We start from the raw sequence: 14,723 nt of genomic DNA on the forward strand, positions 1-14,723 counted from the left end.
ACCCAGACCCAGACCCCTGTTCCTCTGCCTATCCCACACACACCATCAGACCAGCCTGCACACACCTCAACACCCAAGGGAAGCTCATCCAGACATAAGCACCACACATCACACAAGCATTCACCCAAACAACATCCACATGCAGACATACCAACAGCCACTGCCTCCTCTGTGTCCCCCTCCTCCTTGTCTCCCTTCTCCCTCCCTGTGACGTCTCCACTCACACTTGCATGCACAACATCATCAGCCACTACGTCCATCACCAGCACACCCACCAGAACACTCTGCACATGTGCAGTCACCACCCCCACTACCATTTACACGTCCCCTGAGTCCTCTCCCAGTGTGTCTTTCACCCCCTCTTCCAAACCACACAAACGCAGGCAGCCACCCACCCAACAGCCATCCACCTCACGACAGCCTCCAGCACCTGCACCTGCACCCAAAGACACCAGACTTCACACTCCTACAACCACATCCTCTTCTTCTACTCCCATACCCACTACACCAACCCGTCCCTCTCTTTCTAAATTGCTTTTCCTTTCCAAACTTGACCTCTTTCCAACAACTCACCCACCCCGTCCATCTCATAAGACTGCAATCAGCACCTCAGCCACTACAAAAACCAGACCTACAAGGACAGTAGTCCAAGGACATTGGAGTCCCCCACCTTCAAGGCCAGCTAGTTCGGCTAGAAGCACAGACACGGCCAAGCCCACCCCCTGAAAAAAAAGCAAAGAAAGCCAGTGCCCGGCGCGAGAGTCCAAGGACAGCAGGCTCCAAAATCCCTACCCTGGCTCCATCAGGAAGTGGGGTGCCACCTGGCACACCGCCAAAGGGAGGAAAGGGCCACAGACGAGCAGGGAAGGGTGGGATGGGCAGCACGCCCGACAAGTCCGGCAGCAGGCCAGCTGGCCAGGAGGGCCCCACCAGCCCCATTCCAGGTGTGCAGGAGGACACCCACAGGCCCGGTACGGCAGCACAGGAGGGCCCAGCAAGCGACAAGACAGATGAGCAGGAAGGGCCCGGCAGCCACATGTCAGGTGGCGAGTGAAATCCATGCCATGGCCGGATCTGCTGACCTGGACACTCATCTCAAGAACCGCTGAACAGGGCCCTTCAAGTCAAGAACCGCTGAACAGGGCCCTTCAAGTCAAGAACCGCTGAACAGGGCCCTTCAAGTCAAGCACCGCTGAACAGGGCCCTTCAAGTCAAGCACAGCTGAACAGGGCCCTTCAAGTCAAGAACCGCTGAACAGGGCCCTTCAAGTCAAGAACCGCTGAACAGGGCCTTTCAAGTCAAGAACCGCTGAACAGGGCCCTTCAAGTCAAGCACCGCTGAACAGGGCACCGCCGTCTCAAGAAACGCTGAACAGGGCCCTTCAAGTCAAGCACCGCTGAACAGGGCACCGCCGTCTCAAGAACCGCTGAACAGGGCCCTTCAAGTCAAGCACCGCTGAACAGGGCACCGCCGTCTCAAGAACCGCTGAACAGGGCTCTTCAAGTCAAGCACCGCTGAACAGGGCCCTTCAAGTCAAGAACCGCTGAACAGGGCCCTTCAAGTCAAGAACCGCTGAACAGTGCCCTTCAAGTCAAGCACCGCTGAACAGGGCACCGCCGTCTCAAGAACCGCTGAACAGGGCCCTTCAAGTCAAGCACCGCTGAACAGGGCCCTTCAAGTCAAGCACCGCTGAACAGGGCACCGCCGTCTCAAGAACCGCTGAACAGGGCCCTTCAAGTCAAGAACCGCTGAACAGGGCCCTTCAAGTCAAGAACCGCTGAACAGGGCCCTTCAAGTCAAGCACCGCTGAACAGGGCACCGCCGTCTCAAGAACCGCTGAACAGGGCCCTTCAAGTCAAGAACCGCTGAACAGGGCCCTTCAAGTCAAGAACCGCTGAACAGGGCCCTTCAAGTCAAGAACCGTTGAACAGGGCCCTTCAAGTCAAGCACCGCTGAACAGGGCCCTTCAAGTCAAGAACCGCTGAACAGGGCCCTTCAAGTCAAGAACCGCTGAACAGGCCCCCTCAAGTCAAGCACCGCTGAACAGGGCCCTTCAAGTCAAGAACCGCTGAACAGGGCCCTTCAAGTCAAGAACCGCTGAACAGGGCCCTTCAAGTCAAGCACCGCTGAAAAGGGCCCTTCAAGACAAGAACCGCTGAACAGGGCCCTTCAAGTCAAGAACCGCTGAACAGGGCCCTTCAAGTCAAGCACCGCTGAACAGGGCACCGCCGTCTCAAGAACCGCTGAACAGGGCCCTTCAAGTCAAGCACCACTGAACAGGGCCCTTCAAGTCAAGCACCGCTGAACAGGGCACCGCCGTCTCAAGACCCGCTGAACAGGGCCCTTCAAGTCAAGCACCGCTGAACAGGGCACCGCCGTCTCAAGAACCGCTGAACAGGGCCCTTCAAGTCAAGCACCACTGAACAGGGCCCTTCAAGTCAAGCACCGCTGAACAGGGCACCGCCGTCTCAAGACCCGCTGAACAGGGCCCTTCAAGTCAAGCACCGCTGAACAGGGCCCTTCAAGTCAAGAACCGCTCAACAGGGCCCTTTAAGTCAAGAACCGCTCAACAGGGCCCTTTAAGTCAAGAACCGCTGAACAGGGCCCTTCAAGTCAAGCACCGCTGAACAGGGCCCTTCAAGTCAAGAACCGGTGAACAGGGCCCTTCAAGTCAAGAACCGCTGAACAGGGCCCTTCAAGTCAAGCACCGCTGAACAGGGCACCGCCGTCTCAAGAACCGCTGAACAGGGCCCTTCAAGTCAAGCACCGCTGAACAGGGCCCTTCAAGTCAAGCACTGCTGAACAGGGCACCGCCGTCTCAAGAACCGCTGAACAGGGCCCTTCAAGTCAAGAACCGTTGAACAGGGCCCTTCAAGTCAAGCACCGCTGAACAGGGCCCTTCAAGTCAAGAACCGCTGAACAGGGCCCTTCAAGTCAAGAACCGCTGAACAGGGCCCTTCAAGTCAAGCACCGCTGAACAGGGCCCTTCAAGTCAAGAACCGCTCAACAGGGCCCTTTAAGTCAAGAACCGCTCAACAGGGCCCTTTAAGTCAAGAACCGCTGAACAGGGCCCTTCAAGTCAAGAACCGCTGAACAGGGCCCTTCAAGTCAAGAACCGCTGAACAGGGCCCTTCAAGTCAAGAACCGCTGAACAGGGCCCTTCAGGTCAAGAACCGCTCTGCTGGGCCCTTCATCTCAAGCACCGCTCCGCTGGGCCCTTCATCTCAAGCACCGCTCCGCTGGGCCCTTCATCTCAAGCACCGCTCCGCTGGGCACCGCCGTCTCATGCACCACTCTGCTGGGCCCTTCATCTCAAGCACCGCTCCGCTGGTCACCGCCGTCTCAAGCACCGCTCCGCTGGGCCCTTCATCTAAAGCACCGCTCCGCTGGGCACCGCCGTCTCAAGCACCGCTCCGCTGGGCACCGCCGTCTCATGCACCGCTCCGCTGGGCCCTTCATCTCAAGCACCGCTCCGCTGGGCACCACTGTCTCAAGCACCGCTGGCCCATTGGCAGAAGGGGCAGCCCTGCATCTGTGTCGGGCAGGGCTGCACGAAGCACTCTGGGCACCATGCCTCCTCCAGAACCAGTGGAGTTTGTAATCCACTTGAGAGACTGTGGCTTTGCACTCCCCAGGATATGGCTGAGGGCAACCCACCCACTGTAGAGACTTGAGAGACTGTGGCTTTGCACTCCCCAGGATAAAACAGTGGGCAACCCACCCACTGTATAGACTTGAGAGACTGTGGCTTTGCACTCCCCAGGATGGCACAGTGGGCAACCCACCCACTGTAGAGACTTGAGAGACTGTGGCTTTGCACTCCCCAGGATAAAACAGTGGGCAACCCACCCACTGTAGAGACTTGAGAGACTGTGGCTTTGCACTCCCCAGGATAAAACAGTGGGCAACCCACCCACTGTATAGACTTGAGAGACTGTGGCTTTGCACTCCCCAGGATGGCACAGTGGGCAACCCACCCACTGTAGAGACTTGAGAGACTGTGGCTTTGCACTCCCCAGGATGGCACAGTGGGCAACCCACCCACTGTAGAGACTTGAGAGACTGTGGCTTTGCACTCCCCAGGATTGAACAGTGGCCATGGAGGCCCCTCGTGGATCTGGCGTCGTGGACTCATCTGGCTGAGGTGCCCCCCCTTCCCTTCCCCCTGAGGTGCCTGTAGTTTTCCTATCTGATGCCCCTGCAGTGTTCTCTCCGTTGGAGTCAAGTATCCTGTGTGGGCTTTGCCCATGTGTTTTGGCCCAGTGGCCTACGAACAATGGCTGATACACAATTCGAACAGGACATTTTATATTTGTATATAGTTATAGATGTTTGATATATTTTTTTACTCAGCCGTACAATATATTTCAAATTTCACAATCCTTATATTGGTATTTGCATTCTTCCGGGGGGTTTGGGGGTGTCACTCTGAGTTGTTGCTATGCATTGATTTGTGTGTTGTAGTGGGTGAGGGTGGGTGTGTCGCGTATGTGTGTGCCCGTAATCTTTTCTCCTCCCCCCTCCCCTGTGTCGTAGGTGCAGTACTCACCGTTGTCTTCTGCGCCGGCGTTCGTGCTCCTGGTAGAGGAGCAGGAATACAATCGCTGGCGGTATGTGGAGTTCGGGTTCCATGCTGTCCAGATTCCTCGTGGGGTGTATGGAGGTGAGTGTTTTCCGTTCGAAATGGCTGTTTCCGCCGTGTTTTTATCGGCGGGGCTACCGCCCCGGAAAAGGTGGCAGATTGGTGGATTGTGATAGGGTGGGCGGTACATTGACTCCCGCCTGTCTGTTGGTGGTGACCGCCGCGCTGCTTGTTTGTCCCGCCGTGGCAGTCGGTGTGTTAAAGTGGCGGTCTCTGTTGGCGGTTTCCGCCAGGGTCGGAATTACATTTTTTTTACCGCCAGCCTGTTGGCGGGTTAGCCGCCGCTTTAACACCGACCGCCAGGGTTGGAATGACCCCCTTAGAGTTTCCAATGTTAATTCCCATTCGAAGAATTTAACAGCAATCGTGAAAACCACTGGACTGAATTACACCAAATTTGGCAGAAGGGTAGCTCTTAGTCCAGATAGAGCCATTTTTTTTATTTGGTGTAAATCCGCTCAGTAGTCTTTGAGAAATTTAAGGAAATCCAAATTTGCATATATAGGAATGCAAAGGATTAGCGACCCCTCCCGATCTTGTGCTGAGATCTGATTGCCTGCCAACACTTTAAACCAGGAAGTTTTGGCAGCCATCTTGGGACTCGGCTTGAGCAGAGTCTCAGAAAAAAATTATAAAAAATACAAAAGGGGCCAGGGTATGAACATCCTGACTCCTTAGCTCTGGTGCTGGGGTCCCAAAGAGACCTCCAGTACTAAAAAGCAATTTTGTATTATTTTATGGCCAGAGTCGCAGTGGATCCACCGTAAAATGAAAAATAAAAACGAATCGCTGTCTCCTGCACTTTATTATAAAGTCCCTGGGTGGGCCAAATCCCGGGGGCATTTTTAGAATAATGCTGCCCCGGAGACCTCCACCTGCCCGGGGCTTATGAATAATATGCAGGGCTGTGAGCCTGCCCCTGCTGCCCCGGGACCACCACCGCTCTGGAGCAAAAATGGTTTTGATATGTGGGGGAGGCCCTGTGGTCCACTCACACACCCACTCAGAATCTCATACACCCACTCACAGACCCATTGACAGCCTCATGCAGCCACTCACAGGTCCCCGTACACAGTGACGCACCAACTAAAACACTGATGTAAGCACTCTCACACCCAGACACTTTCACAGCCACTCTCATCCCCAGAGACACCCTCTGATACCTATTCTCAAACCCAGAGAGGCTGTGGCCAACTCCCACTGCACACATTCAAAAGACCATGCACAGCATGGTGTTGGGTGGTTACGGGGTTTGGACGCAGGGTCTGGCTGCAGGCCAGGTCTTGCAGGCAACCTTTGCTGCATATGGGTAAGGCTGTGCAAAGCTGGGTGCTTATACGGGGTTGGCCTCAAGCCTGGCCCTGTTGGCAGTGGTTGGATTCACGTATAGTAATGAAAATTACTATACATTTAAAAAAAACATAGAAATTCACTGAAAAAACAAAGGTTACAGGGACGTTATAGTTAGTAAATAGAATTTAAAAAAACATAGAAAGTCACTTAAAAAAAACAAAGGTTACAGGGACGTTATAGTTAGGCTCACATTTTAAAAGTACAAAACCACAGAAGTTACCAAGTTATGGTTAGAGTTACCTCAACTAACTATCACTCGTGCCTTAGGTTAACTAAAACTCGCACCCTCGCAATGCACTGCTAATTGGCCCACAAATTACGGCACACATGACATCTTTGATAACATAACTGATAATATCAATGTAATATTTGTAGTAAAATATTTGATGCAAAAAACTATGCATGGTGAGGGCACAGGGTATAGTTACCTTAGGACACTAGTTATAGTTAGTTGCAGTAACTCTGTCTATAACTGGTGAATTTATATGTTTTTTTGTGTTTAAAATGAGAGCCTAACTATAACGCCCCTGTAACCTTTGTTTTTTTTTAACTGAATTTCTATGTTTTTTTTTTTTTTTATTCCATTTCCTAACTATAACATCCCTGTAAGTAAACGTAGCTATAGCTAGGACCTAGTTTCAATAGGAAAAGCGTTTTTTTACTTGCCTATATCTTTGGCACTGTTTGACGAATCTTCATAATATTTTCCAAAATAGTGCCTTCTTGGGTCTTTAGAGTGCATGGAAAGTTTCGGGGTTATCGGTCAATCGGTGACCAAGAAAAGGGTGGGGGGTCAAAAAACTGTGTTTCCCATACTACTTCCCATAGAGATTTTAGACACAACTACAGCCTGAACAGCTGGACGGTATTACACCAAATTTGGCAGAAAGGTAGCTCTTGGTCCAGAAAATACCTATTTTGTTTCCTCTGTTGTAAATCCATCCAGTAGTTTTTGAGATAATAAAGGAAGACACATTTGTATATCTGGGCAGAGCATAAGCACAGATCTCATGGTGAGATCTGATTGGGTGTCAGCACCTCAACCAGGAAGTGCTGGCAGCTATCTTGGGACCAATATACATGATAGCACCCCATTGAAATGCATTGTAGCGAACAGCAGATTTTGAGGGTCACAAAAAGGAGAAAGCCTAAAGGATGATAGCAAATTTAAATTACAATATAGATCATTTGTTGATGGTACCATACTTATTTTAGGAATTGTGGTGTCTTCTAACGTGATTTTACCCTGCTGGGATTTCATTAATCATGTTTGAGAGAAACTATTTTCTCATGATTTTTCCATAGAGGTTGTGGAAGGTACACCACAACCTAAAATGAGAGCACATTTTCTGTAAATTCACACTATCCTTCTCGGCCATATGAGAAAGAAGTATGTCATTCTCGGTAAAACATTAACTTCCAAGAGGAGGAGTCTGTCAATTGATTCCCTTGTGTTCTACTGCAGCCTCCTAGAGTGTTCCAAAGAACAACTAGAGTGCTAACAGTCTTACTTGTGACAAAAGTGTGGCACACCTGAAGCCCATCTTGACTGAATCAAACTGGTAAAACTTAAAACATTTCATTTAGAAAGGTATTAAATGGGGGGGGGTCATTAAGTCAGAGAAATCATGGTTAGCACTGTTGAAGGAAAAATTAGGACATGTTTTAAATGAGTTCTCAAAGATATTCCTCTTCTATTTGGACATGCAGACTGAAACATGCACTTTGAACACCAGCACCAGACTGCCAGTTAACTTCCTGGTCATCAGCGGCTTTACTACAATGTTCTAATGAGCAACTAGAGTGCTAACATTCACAATTTATGCCAAAAGTGTGACATATCTGAACGCCATCTTGATGGAATCGAAGTCAAAAACAGAAAACATTTTCTACTGAGGATACTGCAGTAAATGAGGAAATTAGGTAGCTTCAAAACAACTAAGTCTCCCAAGATGGCCACCAGAGAAAAAAGAGCCCAAATGTAGCCCAAATATCATCCAAATGTAGCCCAAACATAGCCTAATAGCACAGGTGTGCAAAACACTTGGGGGGTCATTACAACCCTGGCGGTCAAAGACCTCCAGGGTTGTTTTGGCGGATTTCACCACCAGCAGGCTGGCGGTGAAATCCCTGCTATTACGACCGCAGCGGAAATGCCGCGGTCGCACCGCCGGGACCGGCAATTTTCCACCACTTTAGTCCCCGCGGGAGTAATCCTCCAGGGCAGCGCTGCCCAGGGGATTACGAGTCCCCTCTCGCCAGCCTTTTCATGGCGGTTTGCACCGCAATAAAAAGGCTGGAGGAAAGGGGAGTCGCGGGCCCCCTGCCATGGCCCCATGCAGCTTTTCAATGTCTGCTATGCAGACAGTGAAAAGCGTGACGGGTGCAACTGCACCACTCGCACGGCCGCAACACCGTCGGCTCCATTTGGAGCCGGCTCCTGGGTTGCGGGCGAGATCCCCGCTGGGCCGCCGGGCGGAAACCAGGTTTCCGCCATCCGGCCCAGCGGGCATCTTCTGATGGTCGCGGCGGGAGTGCGGCTGCATTGGCGGCCGCCCGGCGGTCAGACCTTGCCGGCCGACTGAGGTCGTAATGAGGGCCTTGATTTCTTTGTTTTTCTTGCAGTCTTATATAACACTAACTTGACCCAAAGGTATTGGAATGCTTTACATGAGCATAAGTTACATTACACAAGGACACATTCATTTTTGTTTTAGGCATGGGAAGATTAAGGCCCTCATTATGATATTGGCGGTAAGTCCAGCTTACCGCCATGCCAACCGCCGCCAACATACCACCGGCACAGCGGATTACCACCACCCATATTATGACCCACACATAGCAATCCGTCATTATACAGACACACACACAAGTCCGCCAGCCCAAAGGACAGTGATAAACTGGCGGTACCAAAACCCACACTGTTACGCCAAGAGAACTACACCCACAGCATTATGAATCACTGTGGTGGACATTCAACCACAGTAAACCATTGGTGGTACATACCACTGCGCTCAAAATACACACACACATACCACCACCAAACTGGACAATTCAAACTACACACACCTGACACACATACACACACCACACCCACAAGACTATAAAACACACACCCACACTACCCACAACCCCTTACAACCAAAAAATATTGACACCTGAGAGAGACAGACCAAGAGCACCCACAGAACCAGTGCCACATAACACCATCACTCATACTCCATCCACACACCTTACAGCACATCACCCCACACACCCTCACACACACCACTCACACTACACCCATGGCACCACAAAGACCCCAGGTTCTCAGAACAGGAGCTAAGCCTCATGGTGGAGGAAATCATCCGGGTAGAGCCACAGCTATTCTGATCACAGGTGCAGCAGACATCCATCGCTAGGAAGATGGAGCTATGGCGGAGAATCATGGACAGGGTCAATGCTGTGGGACAGCACCCCAGAACAAGGGACGACATCAGGAAGAGGTGGAACTACCTACAGGGGAAGGTGCGTTCCGTGGTAGAAAGACACAAGATAACCGTACAGAGGACTGGCGGTGGACCCCTACCTCCTCCCCCACAACTAAAAACCTGGGAAGAGCAAGTCTTGGCAATACTGCATCCTGGGGGTCTTGCAGGAGTAGCAGGAGGACTGGACCCTGCTAAGTCAAATCTTTACTATCACCCCCCTCCCTGCATGCCATCACATACCCCCACCTTACCCTCACTCCTATCAATTCACCACCTCACACACACCCCACCATCACAAGCCACCCCTCCCAAAACCAAGCCCTGCATTCAACACCAATTCACGGACACCCATCACAGACCTCCATGTACAACTATCACTATAGCATGCACACTAGAGACCATCACCTACCCCACCAAATCACTACGCACACAAGGCAAAGCTGCCAGGGCATTAACACCCATACAGGGCAACACACCCATGCACAAGATATCACGCGCAGAAACTATAACACTGCTATTACATCCCCACATGTCCCCCATCAAACGTCACCGGAGAGGAGGTGCCAGCAACATCCAGTCTCCCCCAGAAGAGGCCCACAGTGAGAGACAGCTCTGGACACCTGGATCTGGATGACCAACCTGGCCCATCAGGGACCTCCGGACAGTCGGTTACCCAGGCACAGTCCCATACCACCACAGAGCCTCCCCCTCAGGAAATACTACCACAGCACCCACCCAGCGGGCCCATCCCTCTGTCCCCAGGACATGTCAATCAGCAGTGTGTCCACCACTACAGGGACCCCAGGACACCCCACAAACACAGGACGCTCGGGGACCTGGGGTTAGTGGCAGTGGGCACACGGTTCAGGGGACAGAGGCACAGGACAACAGGGAAGCTGGGAGGACTGCTGTTCGACAGGGGAGGACAGGCCCAGGGAACTGACTCTCCACGAGGTACTCACCAACATCCTGGGAGCATACCACCATTCCCAGGAGATGATGGGCCAAATACTTGCCACGTTGCAGGAGACCCAGCGGCTGCAGGAAGGACAGTACCTGGGGATCAGGGAGGAGCTGAGGGACAACCACACCACCCTGGTCACTATTGCAGGGGTGCTGGCAGACAATGCTAACACAATGAGGGAGGCAGTGGTACACCAATGGGCCCTTGACACTAGCCACACCGATGAACAGCCCTCCACCTCCGCTGCCGCTAGTGGACAGGAGGCCCCGCCACAGGAACAATAGGCCACCAACATCCCTCCCCCTGCAGAAGGAGAACCACCCCGCAAGCGGTCCCTACAATCCAGGCAGAAGCCAGAGAACATTGCCAAGACCCCGCCAGGAAATAAGACTCTCCTGAATGTCACCCTTGTGTCCCACTTTGTCACCCTGTCCACCTTTAACTGCCATTGCTCCACTTCCTTCACCCCCTTGGACAATGCACCTGTGAAACATATAGACTAGACTCTACCCTGGACTTTACTCCATCAGCAACCCAGCCCATTGCACATCCCCTTCCACGTATTGGCACCTAAATAAACACCCTTGGTAAAACTACAAGTATGGATTCTGTCAATTTATTGAAGTATGTATTCGTGTAACAAGTTGTAAACATTGCAATTCAACCATACAGTAATGTATACATAGGTATGACCTGTAGTTGGCTGCAATCAACACACCAGGAGCCAGAGTGGGGCACAGATATCTGCAAATAGGGATGCCAAAGGGTGCAGTAAGTGGCCATAGTAGTGTGAAAAATAGCCTGCCATGTACAATGTCCAACACAAAACTGTCAATGGAAGGTGAAGTTACAGTGTCCTACCTGTGTGTCACTGGAAGTACTGTCGAATGATTGCTGTTCTGTTGTCCTTATCCTCATCCTCTGCCTCCTCTTCTTCACTGTCCGCAGGGTCCACTGCTGCCACACGCCCATCTCCAGCTTCATCCTCCTGCAAAAAAGGCACCTGGCGTCTCAAGGCAAGGTTATGCAACATACAGCATGCCACGATGATCTGGCAGACCTTCTTGGGTGAGTAGCACAGGGAACCACCTGTTAGATGGAGGCACCGAAACCTGGCCTTCAGGAGGCCGAATGTCCTCTTGATTATTCTTCTTGTTCGCCCATGTGCCTCGTTGTAACATTCCTCTGCCCTTGTCCTGGGATTCCTCACAGGGGTCAGTAGCCATGAGAGGTTGGGGTAACCAGAGTCACCTGCAAATATCAAGGGATACCTGTTATCCAAACACTAACCCTTAGGGCCCACACCATACCCATACACCAACATATACTGGGTGGAAGCCATGGGCTCACCTATTAGCCACACACGGTGCCTCTGGAGTTGAGCCATCACATATAGGATGCTGCTATTCCTCAGGATAAAGGCATCATGAACAGTACCAGGATACTTAGCATTGACATGGGAGATGTACTGGTCCACCAGGCACACTATCTGCACATTCATCGAGTTAAAGCTCTTTCGATTTCTGAACACCTGTTCATTTCTCCATGGGGATGGGGGGGCGGCAAATGCAATATGTGTACCATCAATAGCCCAATAATGTTGGGGATATGTCTTATCGCATAGAAGTCAGCTTTCACTGTGGCCAAATCCTTAACCTGGGGGAAAACAATGTAGCTGCACATGTGTTGAATCAGGGCAGACAACACTCTGGTCAGCACTATTAAGAACATTGGCTGTGAGATTCGTGCTGCCAAGGCTACTGTCACTTGGAAAGAACCAGTTGCCAAGAAATGGAGCACAGATAGGACTTGCACAAGGGGGGGATCCCAGTGGGGTGACGGATAGCAGATATCAGGTCTGGCTCCAATTGGACACACAGCTCCGTGATTGTGGCGCTGTCAAGCCTTTAGGTGAGGATAATGTTCCTGTTCTCCATTGTTGCCAAGTCCACCAGGGGTCTGGACACAGGGGCATGTCTCCATCTCCTATTCATCTTCAGCTGTTGTAATCTAGGGGGCAAAACTGGGAGCGGCTGGTCAGTATTTCACATTTCCAAACTGTACACTGCATTGCATGTTGTGACTGAAGCAGTATGCTGTTGGATAGGCCCACATGGTGCCTATGTGTACTGTGACGCAGTTAGGTGCCATGGCCTGCCCCCCCCCCCCGAAATTGTGTCTTCCTGTCCTGAATGGAGGGACAAGTGGAAATGAGGTAATTCTGCTGACGTTGTGTGCCACTGCGGGAGGTGGGCGAGTACAGCTGTGCAACTCCTCATTGGTTGGTATTGGGCCCTATGGATTACAGTGGCTAATGGTGATGTACGCCGGCGGTGACGGTACACACCGCTGCGGACATGACTGCCATTTTCTATCTCTTCTCTCACTTGCTCTCTGACCTTCAACAGGAGAGGACCTACATTGCATGTGCTGCTGTGACCTGTGTTTGGACTCGACCATGGCTCGAGTCACTAGGGAAAGGGCCCCTGCCTTCACCACTGCAGAGTTGCAGAGACTAGTGGATGCTGTATGGGCCTCCAGACCAATAGGTGAGTACACTGTGAGCATGAAGCATGGGAATGAATGCATGCAGTGGTGTGTGTGAGCGCCTCGTGTAAGGGGGGGGTGGAAGGGTCCTGTGTAGTGTTCTGCATGTATGGTGGCCAATGTCTGTGCATAAGGGGATGTGAGGGATATGGTGGGCCTTGAGTGTAACAGGCCGAACTGTATGACTGATACCTTTTTCTTTATTTTTTGTCTCCGGTCAGCGCCCATCAGAAAAAGAGTATACGGCGTGCCATCGCCAAGGACGTGCGGGCCCTGGGGGTTTACGGCAGGTGGAGCACCCACTGTGCAAACGGTGGGAGGACTTGAGATGCTGAGCAAGGAAGATGGCGAAGGCCCAGCTGGGGATGGCCTCCCAACGAGGAAGGGGTGCCAGTCGAACCCTGACCCCCCTGAAGTTTGCATACTGGCGGTGGCCTATCCGGAGCTGGATGGGCGCTTGAGGGCATCATAGCAGCCACAAGGGGGTGAGTACAGTTTCCTAATATACTACTTGCACGTGGTGGAGTGGTCTCCGGTGGGGGATGTGGGACTGTGGGAGCCCCTAGGCCAGGCTGGACATTTCAGGGTAGGTCCCATGTTGAGCAGGGCCTGATTGACCCCACCTCCTACAAAGCTAGTAGGCATCCACTACTGGTCAAGGGTCTTTTGGTGTGAGGTATGCTGCTATTGGAGTTAGGTATTCCTGTCCTTGAGCTGGTGACTAGCATTGTGACTGGTAGAGCATTGCATAGTGCGTAGGCCTGTTCCCTGTGTGAGGGTGCTGTGTACGCAAACGGTGGTGTTGGTGCAGCCATTGACCAAGTGTATCCTTCATCTCTCCCCCCCTTTTTGTTTTGTCACCCTGTCCTTCTGTGCATTAGCATCATCTGTTGGAGGAGCAGAGGTACCAGCAATGGAGGGAGCTGCATCCCACATGGCCCAGGAAGCCGAATCCACCGATGGTGAGGGAACCAGTGGGATGGAAGGCGAGGGGAGCAACACAGCGGAGACTGGAGGGGACAGTTCTGAGAGTGATTCCTCCTCCGATGGAAGCTCCCTGGTGGTGGCAGGCACCTGTGTGGCCATCCCAACTACAGGTACAGCCGCCACCCCCGTACCAGCACCGCCCTCCCAACAGCCCCTCAGTGAGTTTCCCGTGCCCGCTCACCCAGGAGGGTGGGTATCTCCTTCGCCCCAGGTACCTCAGGCCCTGCCCCACTTAGCTCTGCTGCCCTGAGTGAGGAGGCTATTGACCTCCTGCGATCCGTCTCTGTTGGCCAGTCAACCATAGTGAATGCCATCCAGGTGCTGGCAGCCCATTTGCAACAAACAAATGCATTCCTGGCGGGCATTCACTCTGGCATGGCGGCTCAACAGAGATCAATCCAGGCTATGGCCTCCTCAATGATGGCAGCCATTGTCCCTGTTTCTAGCCTCCACCCTCCAACTTCCTCTACCCAGCACCATTCCCCTCAGCCCAACCTATCCCAAGCACACAGGCAGATGAGCACCCACGACAACATACAAGAGTGGCTCAGGCAAACACAAGCACCACACATCATCCCACAGGCATTCACACAAACACCATCCAGATGCAGACATACCAACATCCACTGCCTCCACTGTGTCCCCCTCCTCCTCGTCATCCACCACCCTCCCAGTAGCGTCTCCACTTACACCTGCATGCACTACATCCTCATCCACTACCTCCATCAGCAGCATGCCTATCACTACACACCCCTCACTG

Source organism: Pleurodeles waltl, chromosome 4_2 (assembly GCF_031143425.1).
Source record: "Pleurodeles waltl isolate 20211129_DDA chromosome 4_2, aPleWal1.hap1.20221129, whole genome shotgun sequence".
Taxonomy (NCBI): Eukaryota; Metazoa; Chordata; class Amphibia; order Caudata; family Salamandridae; genus Pleurodeles; species Pleurodeles waltl.